Raw genomic sequence first — 15,343 nt, forward strand, 5'->3', positions numbered from 1 at the left:
TATGCATGTTTGATGGATTGGATGAGGAGCCGAGCTCCCATTTATTATTATGTTGATGAGTATGTGGAGGGTGAGCCGAGCTCCCAATTGACTATATATTGTGTTTACAGTCGGGTGAGTCGAAAACTCCTCGTTGGAAAGTCCATTTTATGGCGGACTCTGTCCGCTTGTTTTCTTGAAATTGGGCCCAAATGGGCCTTAGAATTGGGTTAATGAGCAGTTAGGCTTACTACGGGCCTCGGGGCTTTAGGTGGCCCAGTCCTAGTCTTGGGTCCGGCCTATAGGTTGGGTCGTGACAAATGTGGTATCGAGCATCACTCAGTTCTTAGGGAAAAATTGTCTAAGTGTTGGGAAGAGTCTACTAGAGTCACATGCGGAAAAAATAGGGTCCATATTCGTCTTGCATTGTCATCTTTGCTTCTAGTTTCGCTCCATATGTTATGTATAAATATGAGTCTATAGAGTGTAATGAGCGATTTTGAATTTTTGTGGGCTAATCTTTCTGAATTTCGGAAAATGCGTAGAAGCGAGAGCCGCCATCGCACGAGCGGATGTGCTGACGAGGTGTCGGACAGATGAGGCGCCGCCAGGAGGCGGGGTAGGAGGCCTAGAGCTGCTCAAGTCGAAGACCAGCTACACAAACTTTAGGATAAGTCCTTTATGGCACAGGGACCCATGTACGCCATGGCAGCGCCGCTCGAGGGTCTACAGAGACCCATCGACATGAGTGCGAAGTATATGGTCCACCCTCCACAGAGCGGCCACCGCACCAAGAGAGGAATCTTACAAACAGATTATAAATTTCAAGAAGTTGGTGCCTGGTACCTATGATGTGTCAGACGATGCATATCGGTTTTTGGATTCTGCGCAGATAGGCGAAACGAATTGGTCTGATGACGATAGAAGATTGATAGAGTGTATGCAAAGACGTCATGGGGCCTTTGCCACTACAATGGATAAATGACTACGTGTTACCCCGGATGGAGGGTTTGACATGGGCTCAGTTTGTGGAACTTTTTATCAATCGGTTTGTGCCAGAAAGCTTCAGAGATCAGAAGCAGTGGGCCTTTGAGGCCTTAAGACAGAATGGCAGGTCTGTAGATGAATATGCTACAGAATTTCTGGAATTGAGCAGATATGCCCCTACAGCAGTATCTACAGAGACTATGAAGGTGAAAAGATTCCTAAAGGGGCTTGACAGGAGATATGCAAACCTGGCCATGATGTCTGATCAGTCTTTTGATGTGGTGGTTGATCGAGCTAGACAGATTGAGATCAGTTATGCTGTGGATGACAGCGGAAGAGCAAAGAAAAACAGAGCAGAGGGTTCCTCAGGTGTCCCTTCCATGGGTACTCCGGATAGTGGTGGCCAGAGTAATTACAGAGGAAAGAGTAGGAACAAGAAAAGTGGTTTTAGACACAAACCACGAGGATTCAGACTAGGGTATGGATCCAGCAGTGGTCACAGTTCGGGGTACAGCAGTTCTGGGTCTGGCTCAGGATCCTCCTTGGCACTTTGTGCACAGTGTGGAAGAGGACATTCAGGACCTTGTTTGATGGGTTCAGGAGCATGTTTCCGGTGTGGCCAACCGGGTCACTTTACTAGAGAATGCCCCATGTTCAGCGAGCCATAGATGGGGTCACAGGGTTCTGTTGCAAATGTTCCTCGCCAGTTGTATCCAGGTGCTTCCAACATGACAGTGGGCCTGGCTAACAGGGCCGAGGACAAGGGGGACGTGGATTTGGAGGCAGATCAGGAGGTAGAAGTCAGTATCAGGGTTCTGCCACTCAGGGTAGGGGTCAAGCTCGGGTTTTCACCCTGACCCACCAGGATGCTCAGGCTTCAAATGCAGTTGTGGCAGGTATTCTTCTGGTCTGTTCTTATGAGGCTCGTGTTTTGATAGATCCGGGTGCTACGCACTCATTTGTCTCCCCTGTGTTTGCCATGAGGTTGGGTAGAAACCCCACAACTTTAGAGTGCCCTTTGTCAGTAGCTACCCCACTTAGTGACAACATAGATGTAGACATGGTATTTCCGGGTAGCACAGTGATAGTGGATGGAAAGATCCTCCTAGCAGACTTGGTTCCTCTACCAGTGATGGATTTCGATGTAATCCTGGGGATGGATTGGTTGGCAACTCATTATGCCACCTTAGACTGCAGGAACAAAAAGGTGTATTTCCACATACCTGGTGTGGAAGAGTTTAGCTTTGATGGTGACAGGAGCGTGGCTCCATATAATTTGGTGTCAGCAATTAGTGCTAGAAAAATGTTGAGGCGTGGATGCCAAGGGTATTTGGCATTGGTGAGAGATACATCTGTAGAAGGTGTCAGCATGGAAAATGTTCCTGTTGTCAGAGAATTTATGGATGTCTTCCTGCAGGAGCTTCGGGGTTGCCACCGGGAAGGGAAATAGAGTTCGCATTGATGTTATTAGGGTACAAACCCCATATCCATGCCACCTTACAGGATGGCACCAGAATTGAAAGAGTCAAGGAGCAATTACAGGAGCTTTTGGACAAGTGTTTCATATGTCCGAGCTCTTCTCCCTTGGGTGCTCCTGTTCTATTTTTGAGAAAGAAGGATGGGTCATTGAGGTTGTGGATCGTCTACAGCCAGCAGAACAAGGTGACTGTGAAGAACATGTATCCACTTCCTCGGATCGATGATTTGTTTGATCACTCAAGGGGCTAGATTCTTTTCCAAGAGAGACCTGCGATCAGGCTACCATCAGTTGAGAATCAGGAATGAGGATGTGTCCAAAACGGCTTTCAGGACAAGATATGGTCATTATGAGTTCTTGGTGATGTCTTTTGGACTCACTAATGCACCAGCAGCCTTCATGGACTTGATGAACAGGGTGTTCAAGCCATTTTTGGACCGTTTTGTCATCGTATTCATAGATGACATTCTGGTATACTCTCGGACCGAGGAAGAACACGTATGGCACTTGAGGATGGTGTTGCAGACCTTGAGGGAGCACCAGCTATATGCTAAATTTTCAAAATGTGAATTTTGGCTAGGAAGCATCTCATTCTTGGGACACGTGGTTTCTAGTGACGGCATTCAAGTGGATCCCAAGAAAATTGAAGTCAGAATCGATTGGCTTAGGCCTACAACGATCACCGAGGTGCGAAGTTTTAGGTTTAGCTCTCTGAGCGTTTTGTGCAAGATTTCTCCGTGATAGCGGCTCCTAACTAAGTTGACCAGAAGAATGTTCCATTCATTTGGACAGATGATCGTGAGGTGAGTTTCCGAGCTCAAGGAGTGTCTAACCACCGCTCGTGTTGACACTACCCGTGAGTGGTGAAGGATACACCGTATTGTGACGCCTCCAGAGTTGGCCTAGGGTGTGTTTTGATGCAGAATGGAAAGGTAGTAGCTTATGCTTCAAGGCACCAAGAGGCATGAGCGAACTACCCCACCCATGATTTGGAAATGGCTGTAATCTTTGCACTAAAGATCTGGAGACACTACCTGTATGGTGAAGTGTGCGAGATATACACCGACCACAAGAGCTTGAAGTACATCTTCCAACAGAGGGACTTGAATTTGAGACAGAGGAGAGGGATGGAGCTTCTGAAAGACTATGATTGCACCATCCAAGACCACCTCGAAAGGCCAATGTTGTGGCGGATGCCTTGAGCGAGAAAATCTTCGCGCTTTGGCGCACATTTCGAGAGAGAAGAGACCACCGATTCAGAGGTACATGAGTTGATGGATCAAGGTTTAATCCTAGATCTTTCAGATGAGGGGGTATTGTTGGCTCACTTTTCAGTGAGGCCAGACTTGAGGGACAGAGTTAGAGTTTCCCAGCACAGAGACCAACAATTGATGAAGATCATAGAAAGAGTACAGCAAGGTGAAGGTGGTGAGTTTGGATTTGCCAATGATGGCGCCCTAGTGCATAGTTCTAGGATATGTGTGCCCGATGTGGACAACCTCAGGAATGAAATCATGCGAGAGGCACACTACACACTTTACAAGATGTCCACCTGTGTTCCACCAAAATGTACCATGATGTGAAAGATAGCTACTGGTGGAATGGCATGAAGAGAGACATAGCAGACTTTGTGTCCAAGTGCTTGACTTGTCAGAAGGTGAAGTTTGAACACTAGAGACCGTCCGGGAAGCTGCAAGAGCTCCCTATCCCAGAATGGAAGTGGGAAATGATCACTATGGATTTTGTGACTGGGTTGCCTCGTACCATGCGAGGATATGACTCGATATGGGTAATTGTAGACCGTCGACCAAATCAGCTCACTTTTTGCTCAGAAGACTACCTACTCGTGGCACAAGATGCTCGGCTCTACATTCGAGAAATAGTCGATTGCATGGAGTTCCGCCCATAATATCCGAGAGGGCCCCGATTCACTTCTCGGTTTTGGAGAAAGTTGCAGAGGCACTTGGCACACAATTGAACTTCGATGCGGCTTTCCACCCTCGACAGACGGACAAATTGAAAGGACAATCCAAACATCAAAGACATGCTTCGCATGAGTGTCTTGGATTTTGGAGGTCAATGGGATGAGCAGCTAGCTTTGGTGGAGTTTGCCTACAACAACAGTTATCACTCCAGCATAGGGATGGCACCCTATGAGGCATTATATGGAAGAAAGTGTAGGTCTCCTCTGTGTTGGACGGAAATGGGGGAAGCGAAGGTGCATGATGTAGACCTAGTGCAGTACACTTCAGAGGTAGTTCCTTTAATCAGGGAACGACTGAAAATAGCTTTCAATAGGCAGAAGAGTTATGCAGACCCCAGACGGAAGGATGTGGAGTTTGCAGTGGGCGACTATGTATTCCTGAAGGTTTCTCCAATGAAGGGAGTCATGAGGTTTGGAAAGAAAGGCAAGTTGGCACCTCGGTATATTGGACCTTTTGAGGTTACTGATAGAGTTGGAGCAGTTGCCTACCGGTTGGAACTACCACCCAACCTTTCTCACGTTCATCCCGTGTTTCACATCTCCATGCTCAGGAAATACATTCCTGATCCTTCTCATGTACTGCAGCCGGATGTGATAGAGCTAAAGGAGAACTTGACGTTTGAGGAGCAACCTGTAGCCATAGTGGACTACCAAGTAAGACAGCTGAGATCCAAACAGATCCCTATGGTTAAGGTTTTGTGGAGGAGTCAGTCAGTGGAAGAGTGCACCTGGGAGTCAGAGCGGGACATGCGTAGCAAGTATCCTTACTTGTTCAATGTATAATCATGTACTTTATTCTGCCTTGTGTAAAAATTCGAGGACGAATTTTCTGTAAGGGGGGAAGAATGTAACACCCCAAAATTTTATTATTTATGAGTATTTTTGATATTTTAATTTTATTTAAATTTTAGGAATTTTTTTGAGATTTTTCGGATTTTAAAAAATCGGGTTCGATTTTCCGAAAATATAAACTTTGATGATTTTTAAAAATTAATTTAAAGACCACGTGGCAAAACTAAAAATATATTTGGAGTCTACGTATTTTTCTGAGTTTTATGAAATTTTTTCGGAATTTTTGGACCTCGTTTTCGGTCCCGAGGCAGAGTAAAAATTTAAAATTTTGTATTTCGAATCGAACCGGCCGAATCGAACCGGACTGGATCGGACCGGTCGAATCGGACTGGTCTCTTCTCTTTTTCTTCCTCCCGCGCGCGACGTCCCTCTCCTTTCTCTCTCTCGTTTCTCTCTCTCCTCTCACTAGCCGCACCAAGACCAGCCAGCCAGCGGCCGTAGCGCCACCACCAATGGCCGGCAAATGCCGAACGCCGAAAGCGCTTGAACGCTCGCGCGCCGCCGACTTCTCCGGCCAAATCCGCCGATCCGCCACCGCTTGGGACCGGTCTTGTGTCCAAAATCATCTACTCGCGAGAGCTTTCCATAGACACCAAGAACGCCGAAATCCATCGAGCGGATTGTCCGATTTTAGCTCGGGAAGATTTTAGCCCATTTCGACTTTTGGGCTAGATTTCTAAAACCGTGAATCCACGAGAAAATCGAGGCCACCAGACGCTCCATTCGCCGAGAGCTTAGCGACATAAATTTGAATTTTTCCGACACGCTTTTTGGTGGGTCCCACGAACTTCGCAGATGTATTTTCGAGCATTAAATGAGCTTAGAAAATTCTGAAAAATTTATGTACTAACCCCGTGTTATGGGCTTCGTGTAGGTATCCTCGATTCGCGAAAATTCGGCGATTGGCCAAGATTCGCAAATTTCGGGCGAACGGACCGTTCTGGGAAAAAGTCTCGAATTGGACCGAGGTTTTGGCTAGCCCCATTGTCGGACGTCCCGAGCGTTCGGTCGGAATCGGCAAAGGTAAACTGAACCTTGCTTTTTCGTAATTTTCTAGTGCTTAAACAGATTAAAAATCCATAAAATATTCGTGGTAGCTTAGAAAATTACGATTCTTTTGCAATAGCTTAGTAATATTGCTAAGGACCATGGGCAAAGTTTTATAATTTTTAGAGCTTGTTTGGGTAGTTTTTGCAAAAATGATCAATAATAAGGACTAAATTGAAATTTTGCGTATTGTGATGGATGATTGATTTGATGGGCCCAGGAGGGGCTGTGTGATATGATTGAACTGTTGATATATGGATTGTGAATATAGAAGTGCGTTTTTAGCCCTTTTGCAGGTTGGGTAGGTCCTAGGTATAGGGGAGACTCTGCCGGATTTTCGGCACGACTTAGGACATAATTGGTCTTTTCTTGAATTGTATTGAGTCATTTGTATTAAATAATTGTAATATAATTGTCAGGTGAGCCGGGACAGCCTTCTTCCTCCGCCCAGCCGCCACAGTGATTGTCGTCAAGTCTGTGAGTAAAATATTAATTTTAATTGTAATTTCGATATTATTATATGTTCAGCATGCCCATGCATCACTTATATGCATATATTTATGTAGTTAAACTCTAGGCACGATTTATGTTGCATTCATAACTGTTAATGTGCCATGAGTGTTGTTGTGGTAATTTGGAGCAGTGTGCGTGCGGTGGCGTGCGTGTGATGTGGTGTGGACTATGGATAGGACGGGGTAGTCACGGCTTGAGTTCTTCGCTGGGACCCGTTCCTTCGAGGGGTAGTCACGGCTTGAGTTCTTCGCTGGGACCCTCGATTTGGTTTATTAAGCGAAAGTCCGGCTTGAGTTCTTCGCTGGCACCAGGTTGGATTTAAGAGAGCTGTATAGGGGATCAGCTCCCAATATATTATGATTGATGCTACAGGGTGCGTGAGTGCTCCAAATTACCTTTTTGATGCTATGATGTGAATATGATGTTGATGTTGCATTTCACTCTACAGGGTGCATTAGTTCAGATAGTTATAGAGATTATAGTTAAGATTGATATTTTACTCTCTGAGTCGAACGCTCACTCCTGTTCAAAAATTTTTACAGGCCACAGGAGGATATTTTGTTCTGGGTTAACCTGCTTTTCTACTTCGCAGGTTGTTTATCAATATTTGTGTAATGTTAATTACTCCTAGAATTTCCGCATGTATTAGAAGTATTTATTTGATTATGGTATGTAATATTATTATCATGTTGGACCTGTAAACGTATAATGATATGCATGTTTGATGGATTGGATGAGGGAGCTGAGCTCCCATTTATTATTATGTTGATGAGTATGTGGAGGGTGAGCTGAGCTCCCCAATTGACTATATATTGTGTTTACAGGTCGGGTGAGTCGAAAACTCCCCGTTGGAAAGTCCATTTTATGGCCGGACTCTGTCCATTTGTTTTCTTGAAATTGGGCCCAAATGGGCCTTAGAATTGGGTTAATGAACAGTTAGGCTTACTACGGGCCTCGGAGGCTTAAGGCTGGCCCAGGTCCTAGTGCCGGTCCGGCCCATAGGTTGGGTCGTGACATAAACTATTCATGCATACTGATATGAACTGTGTCTTACTTTTTCTTTTAGCCTTTCTTTTTATTTCCCTTGTGCCTATTTTTCCTTATTCTTTGTTTTTTAAATAAAAAAAAAATAATAATTCTCTTTATAGTCTCTTATAAGGGCTCCACACAGCTTATTAATTTTGACTTAGTGATCTAAAAACAATAAAAAGAAAATTGATTAGCAAGGTGGGAGATAAATTTTTCATGAAAATTTTATTTACTTAATTTAAATAATTTATAGAATGAAATTCTTAATAATGATTTTACTTAAAGTATTTATTATTAATATGAAAGCATAAATGGAGGCAGACTAATAGTGTTTATATATTTAAAAAATTGTTAAAAAATGATAAGGTTAGAAAAACACATGATTTATAAGACCTGCTAGGTGATTAACTTATATTATGAGATAATTGGGAAAAAAAAATTGTATTTTGCTTTTTTCATTATATTCATCCGCGCCAAACATTTTCATATTTTGCTTTAAGAGATGCACGCTTATGTTTCTTAAAAGCTGCTGGGAGAATTTTACTCTCTTTGTTTCTAAGATTTATTTCTTTCACCTTCAAATAATTAATTCAGTATGTATTGAATCTTTCTACTTGGGCTCCACATGGTTTGCAGTACGTTACAAACAGAGTGGGGTCATTTTCCTTTTTTTTTTTTTTCACAAGACCCCACATGGTTGTCCTTAAAGAAATCAGTATCTCCTTCAAGAGCCTGAATCCTTTTTATATATATTTCCATAGCATTTTCATCCTCCACACAACTTCATAATCCTTCTCTTCAAACCTTAAACACTTCCCAATTCTGACTTACCTTCATTTTCCACTCACTTGAAAAGCAATGGCAGACGCAATTCTCTCCGGCGTTGCTGTGGAAATCATTAAGAAGCTGGGTTCTGGAGTCCTTCAAGAGACTAGGCTCAGGTGGGGTGTCAGAGAGGAGCTTGAGAAACTCAGGAGCAAAGTTTCAACGATCCAAGCTGTGCTTCTTGATGCAGAGCAGCAGTATTCGCAGAGTCATCAAGTCAAAGTTTGGGTTGATTCACTAAAAGAAGCATTTTATGATGCAGATGATTTGTTAGATGAGTTCTCCACAGATGTTTTGCTGAAGCAGATGATGACTGGCAATAAAATGTTGAAGGAGGTACGCCTCTTCTTTTCAAGCTCAAACCCATTTGTTTATGGCCTTAAAATGGCTCATAAGATTGAAAAAGTTAGAAGTAAGTTAGATGAGATTGCTGAACATAAGAAGTTTCACTTAGATAAGCTCCCTGAGAAGACATTTCCTATGATTGGGGAAAGAGAGCAAACTCACTCATCTTTACCTCAATTAGTTGTTGGTAGAGAAGATGATGAAAAGAAAATTATTGATTTTCTTCTGTCCTCTAGTCATGGGGAGAATGTGTCAATCATTTCCATTGTGGGTATTGGAGGCTTAGGAAAGACAACACTTGCTCAATTTGCATATAATGATGAGACGGTGAAATCAAATTTTGACCTCAAAATTTGGGTGTGCATTTCTGAAAATTTTGATGTAAAAATAATTGTTGAAAAGATTTTGGAGTCTCTTGATGGTGAGAAGCCTAAAAATCTTGAAATGAATACCTTGAAAGATCTTCTTCATGAGAAGATTAATGGAAAAAAATATTTACTTGTTTTGGACGATTTGTGGAATGAGGATTCCGAAAAATGGTTTCACTTGAAAGATTTGTTAGTTGGAGGCAGAAGAGGAAGCAAAATAATAGTGACTACACGTCTTAAAAATGTTGCAGAAATGATAGGATCAACAAAAACACATGATTTACAAGGCCTCCTTGTTGATGATTCGTGGTCTTTATTTGCAAATATGGCTTTTAAACAAGGGGAAGTTATTAGCCTAGACCATGAGAGAATTGGAAAAGAAATTGTGGCAAAATGTGTTGGAGTCCCTTTAGCCATAAGAGTAATAGGTCGTTTATTGTATTTTAAAAATACAATAGATGAATGGCAACACTTTAAAGAAAAAGAACTTCCAAATATGAATGAAGAGGGAAATAGTATTATTCAAACTCTCAGATTGAGTTATAATCATCTGCCTTCACATTTAAAGTGTTGTTTTGTTTATTGTAGATTATATCCAAAAGATTGTAGAATTTACATCCCATATTTAGTGGACGTTTGGTTGGCACAAGGATTTATTAAATCATCAAATTCAGAACAAAGTCTTCAAGATAAATGTTTAAAATATTTCAAAGATCTTTCATGGAGGTCTTTCTTTCAAGAAGTAGAAGAAGATGTGTTGGGCAATTTATAGAGTTGTAAAATGCATGATTTGATGCATGATCTTGCCGCGTAAATAGCAGGAGATGAAATCATTTTATTAAATTCAGATACAAAATGTGTTGAAAAAAATACTCGACATTTGTCAATTGATTTTGAAGTTGAGTCGTGGCAAAAAGTCGCAAGTTGCTTACCTAATGTGTCAAAGGTGAGAACATTTACATCATTGGATTGGTCAAAAAAGCATGATATTAGAGAAGTAGAATGTGAAAAATTTTTTTTCAAATTAAGTCATGTAAGAGTATTAAATTTGCGTGATTGGAGAATTAAGAGAGTGCCACGTTCAATTGATAAATTGCAGCACATAAGGCTTCTCAATCTTTCTGATAACAAAGGCATTGAAATCCTTCCTGATTCCATTATTAAACTCCAAAACCTGCAAATTTTGTACCTAACCAACTGTGAAAGGCTTAAACAGTTGCCTAAGCACATTAAAAAGTTGGTCAATCTCCAGAACCTTTACCTTCAGGGATGTGTTAGTTTGACTCATATGCCACGTGGGATTGGTCAACTGACTTCCCTTAAGAATTTATCACTATTCATGGTGGCCAAAGATAACGGTGTCTCCAAACGTAGCGGTGGACTAGGTGAATTACGTGACTTGAACAAGCTGGGAGAAAATCTAGAGATCATGAATCTACGGTATGTGAAAAATCCAGCATCTGAATTTAAGGCAGCCAATTTGAAAGATTATCATGGAAATTGGGCGATCCCTATGATAATAATAATGATAGTGGTACAGATGATGGTGAAAATGATGAAGAAATGTCATTGGAAGAGCTGCGGCCACACCTTAATCTAAAATGGTTGATTGTGTTTGGGTGCGGAAGACTCATGTTTCCAAGCTGGATTTCTTCCCTCACTAATTTGGTGAAACTTCGAATTGATAACTGCAAAAAATGCCAGCATTTTCCGCCGTTGGATCGGTTCCCTTCACTTAAAACTTTGGGGATTTATAATTCAACTGATCTGGAGTACATAGAGAGTGGGATTAATTGCGACAATGCATTATTCTTCCCTTCCTTAGAGGAACTCTGGCTCTCAAATTGCCCAAATCTGAAGGGATGGAGGAGGGATACATCCACGCCTCAGTTGCTACAATTTCACTGTCTTGATTATTTGGAAATCATGTCTTGCCCTAACCTCACTTCAATGCCTCTCATTCCATCTGTCCAAAAATTGGTATTAAAAAATGCCAGCAAGAAGTCATTGGAGGACATACTGAAGATGAAGATTTCGGTGTCACAATCTACCTCTTCTTGTGCTTCGATTTCCCCTTCTCAATTGACAAGTCTGCATATCGAGAATATTGAGGATCTAGAAGTTCTGCCAGAGGAGTTGCTAACAAATCTCATATCACTCCGACAACTTTATATTCGTTATTGTCCACGAATAACAAAGGTGTCTTCTGCTTTGCGGCATCTAACCTCCCTCGAGCATCTTGTCTTCTTGGCTTGTGAGGAGCTTGATTTATCTGATTCAGAGGATCATAGTGATATGCCGTGGCAGTACCTTAGAAGCCTCCAGGAGCTTCAATTGAGAAATTTGAACAAATTGGCGTCCCTCCCAAAGGGACTTCAACATGTTCCCACTCTGCGCAGACTCCTAATCGAAAGTTGTCCTAATTTGATATCTTTACCGGAATGGATAGGAAGCCTTACCGCATTACAAGCTTTTGGGATTCGTGAATGTCCTCAACTGTCAGAAAGATGCAAAAGCAAAATGGGTGCTGATTGGCCCAAGATTGCTCACGTACCAAATATTGATATTGAGAGAAGATGGATTCAAGTGGATGGCATATACAAACTATAATCAAAAGAATCAGACTTTTCTTGGGGTATGTAGTTTTGTCTCTCTATTCGAGAAGCACACGCTAGTTTTTGTGGTTAATGCTTTTTTATGTTTGGCATTCAATCAAATGCTTACAAGTTTTGTGGTCCTGTATGCAGAGATGGAAAATTTATTTGTTCTGAAAACAAAATGAAATTCAACTTTTCACACTTATTCAAATCTTACTTATTCCTTCCATTCAATTGTGTGGTAAGTCTTATTGCTATCATTTTATTGTTATGAACACTTTCCCTGAAATTTTGTTGCACATGAACAAGTTAAATATCAAAAAGCCCACAGTTTTGCCTTCCTTTAGCTGGTTTCCAGGAAAAGAAAATGACAATCTAAAGCATTTGCACCAATTGAGGTCTAATCTCCAGGCATGTGATCTGGAAGGTACTCACCATCAGAAACGATGCTCTGTTTTTTTCATAATCTTACATTTTATATATTATTTTCATATGTTTATTCACCTTAGAAATCATTTATATGATTGCAGAATTGTTTGGAAATTTTGCCACCAGATGCATGTTCTGAGTGTTCAGGACTTCAGGTTGGGTTAAGATTGCAGTTGAAGATCAAATCTAATAAGAATTATATTTTAAGTTGGTATTCCATTTTTCTGTCTTGTCATATTTAGCTTTCCCATATTACATTAAGTATTCTCACCTCTTACAGATTGGTTTTAAAGTATTCTCAGTCTCATTTCTGATTTTAAAGACTGGAAATCATTTCTTCTTCCTCTACTTGAACAGGTTGGCATCTTGGTCACAATGTGTTCTGTGAATTTATACTATTGGGCAGTACTAAATCAAACATGGTTTGCGATCAATCAAATGAATGGAGGAACTTTGGCTACTGTTTATCCTTTTAATGGTAGTTTGAGGTTGTTCTGCTGATAGTGCGACTCAGTAGATTGAAGCATTCCCATGTAATTTTAAGTGAGCTATGGAATTTCAAATAAGCATTCTGCAAATATGGTCTTCAATTTCAGAGTTTGGAAATTGATAATGGTTCTATCTTGTTGAAAGAAGCCAGAAAAGAGCAATCGTGAATTGGCCTTGCAATTATTAGAGAACACAAGGGATAGCCCAAGAATGCTCACCTTCGAGAGGTTGTATTTGGCATAAAAAGAAAAGATCCTACAGTTCACTGCTTTACAGTTACATGAAAGCAAATCTTATCTCTTGCGTATGGTTCTGTTTTGGAGATTTTGAGGCCCGGAATGCATAATTTTCCCCATCTTGAACTGGTTGGCATTTTAAGTGGCAATATACTCAACTCAACTAAACTTTTATCCCAAAAATTTGGGGTCGGCTATATGGATTCGCTTTCTTCACTCTAGACGATTTTGAGTTAAATCCTCAGAAATTTGTAATGCTTTTAGGTCATGTTGTACTACTCTCCTCCAAGTCAATTTAGGTCTACTCCTTTTTTTCTTTCTATCCTCTAACCTAATGTGTTCTACTTGTCTAACTGGAGCCTCCGTATGTCTACGCTTGACATGACCAAACCACCTCAATCTCCCTTCTCTCAACTTATCCTCAATTGGTACCACTCCTACCTTTTCTCTAAGACTCTCATTACGGACTTTATCTAGTCTAGTATGGCCACTCATCGACCTTAACATTTTCATCTCTGCAACTCTTATCTTAGACGCATACGACTCTTTCAATGCCCAACATTCACTACCATATAACATAGCTGGTCGTATGGCTGTACGGTAAAATTTTCCTTTCAACTTATTGGGAATCTTGCGATCATATAAAACTCTCTTGGCACGTCTCCACTTCAATCATCCGGCTTTAATCCTATGACTAACATCCTCCTCACATCCCCCTTCTACTTTAAGTGGCAATATGTTGCAAAGAAATTGAAGTATTCCCATACAAGCTTGTGTGAGCTTTGGAGTGTCAAATGAGCATTCTGCAACCCTTGCTTCTTCACTTTTAGACTTTGGAAATTGATGATGGTTGGTTCTGTCTTTTCAAAAGATGCCAGAGACGAGCAATTGTGGATTGGCCTCTCGTGTGCTAGTAAGTGCTAGTTTATTGCTATGACTGGAACATGTTTATTTCTGCTTCTTATGACTGACTGGTGTGTAATATCTTATAGTTTCCATCAATCTTAATGCTTGCTGCTTTTGCTGTACTTGCATGTCCGACAGCATGAAAATTAAAGGGCCAATGCCTATCCGGTGGACAACTGATCATCTAACTTATCTGCAATCATCTGCTAAAGGTATGGAGATTTTTAGAGACCTTATTCTCTTGTTTGCTTCTACAAAGTTGGGAAGTGTTGAAAAACTAAAACTTCTAATGTGTGTCATTGTGTCTAGGCCTGAAGTGAACATCTGATTCAAGCAAATTTAATAGTTATAATCAGGAAAGGTTCAATGATGCTCACTAGCAGAGACCTGCTCAATTGATTTATATATATGGACTTGCAATTTAATATTGCACAAGAAATTGCAGTTTTTTACTGCAATTTAATATCACAGCCAGATGTTTCAGAACTAGTTTGAATTTCGTTCTAGCAACTTAAAATTACGGAGAAATCAACTATGATCTTTGAAGGCACAAGTAAGAACTAGCAATGTGGGACATGCTGATGGAATTTCCTCATTCTTTAGATTTTAAATGAACAATTAATGGTCTTTTTTTCTCAAAAATTAATGCGTGTGTGTGTGTGTGTATGGGATCTAGAATTTCTGCTTATTTAGTTGAAAATTCTGCTTATTCAGGGTCTAGAATTTCTGCTAGAGAACTTGCTGCAAAACCTCACTTCACTTCAATGCCATAATATTTGGGATTGTCCACAAATAACAACCTTGTCTTCTGATATACGGCATTCAGCAGTGGAAAAATCATTGTTTCTGAAAAAAAAAAAATGGAGATTCAATACTTCATATTGCTTCAAATCTTACTCCTTCCACCAGTTGTGTGGTAAGTAATATTACTGGGTTGATTTTTTTTCTATCATTTTACTGTTATATTTTCATGTACAATAATTAAATCTCAAAAAGCACATAGCTTTACCTTTCTTTGATTTGGTTTCTGGGAAAACAAAATGAAAATCAGGAGTTTCTTCGAGAAAATGTATAGCATTTGCCCAAAATTAAGGTCTAATCTCCAGGCATGTGATCTAGAAGAAACATGCTCTGTTCAATGCTCCTCTGTTCTTTTTTTTTTTTTTTTCCTTTTTTATGTAACTTTTACATTTTTATAAATTATTTTCATATGTTTCTTCACTTTAAAGATCATTTATGTGATTGCAGAATTGTTTGGAACTTTTGTCACCAAATGCATG

The 15,343-nt window shown here is 40.7% G+C and overlaps 1 long non-coding RNA gene and 1 pseudogene across 1 annotated transcript; both read left to right on the forward strand.

Annotated features, from left to right (window-relative positions):
- The first annotated feature begins 8,600 nt into the window (after window positions 1-8,600).
- LOC131173230 (putative disease resistance protein RGA1) lies at window positions 8,601-12,248 on the forward strand (annotated as a pseudogene).
- A 1,638-nt stretch (window positions 12,249-13,886) lies between these two features.
- Window positions 13,887-14,705, forward strand: LOC131173233 (uncharacterized). The gene is made up of 2 exons (XR_009143454.1): window positions 13,887-14,070; window positions 14,202-14,705. It is a non-coding gene; the product is annotated as an uncharacterized LOC131173233 (long non-coding RNA).
- The last annotated feature ends 638 nt before the right edge of the window (window positions 14,706-15,343 follow it).

The sequence above is a fragment of the Hevea brasiliensis genome, chromosome 14, assembly GCF_030052815.1.
Source record: "Hevea brasiliensis isolate MT/VB/25A 57/8 chromosome 14, ASM3005281v1, whole genome shotgun sequence".
Lineage (NCBI taxonomy): Eukaryota > Viridiplantae > Streptophyta > Magnoliopsida > Malpighiales > Euphorbiaceae > Hevea > Hevea brasiliensis.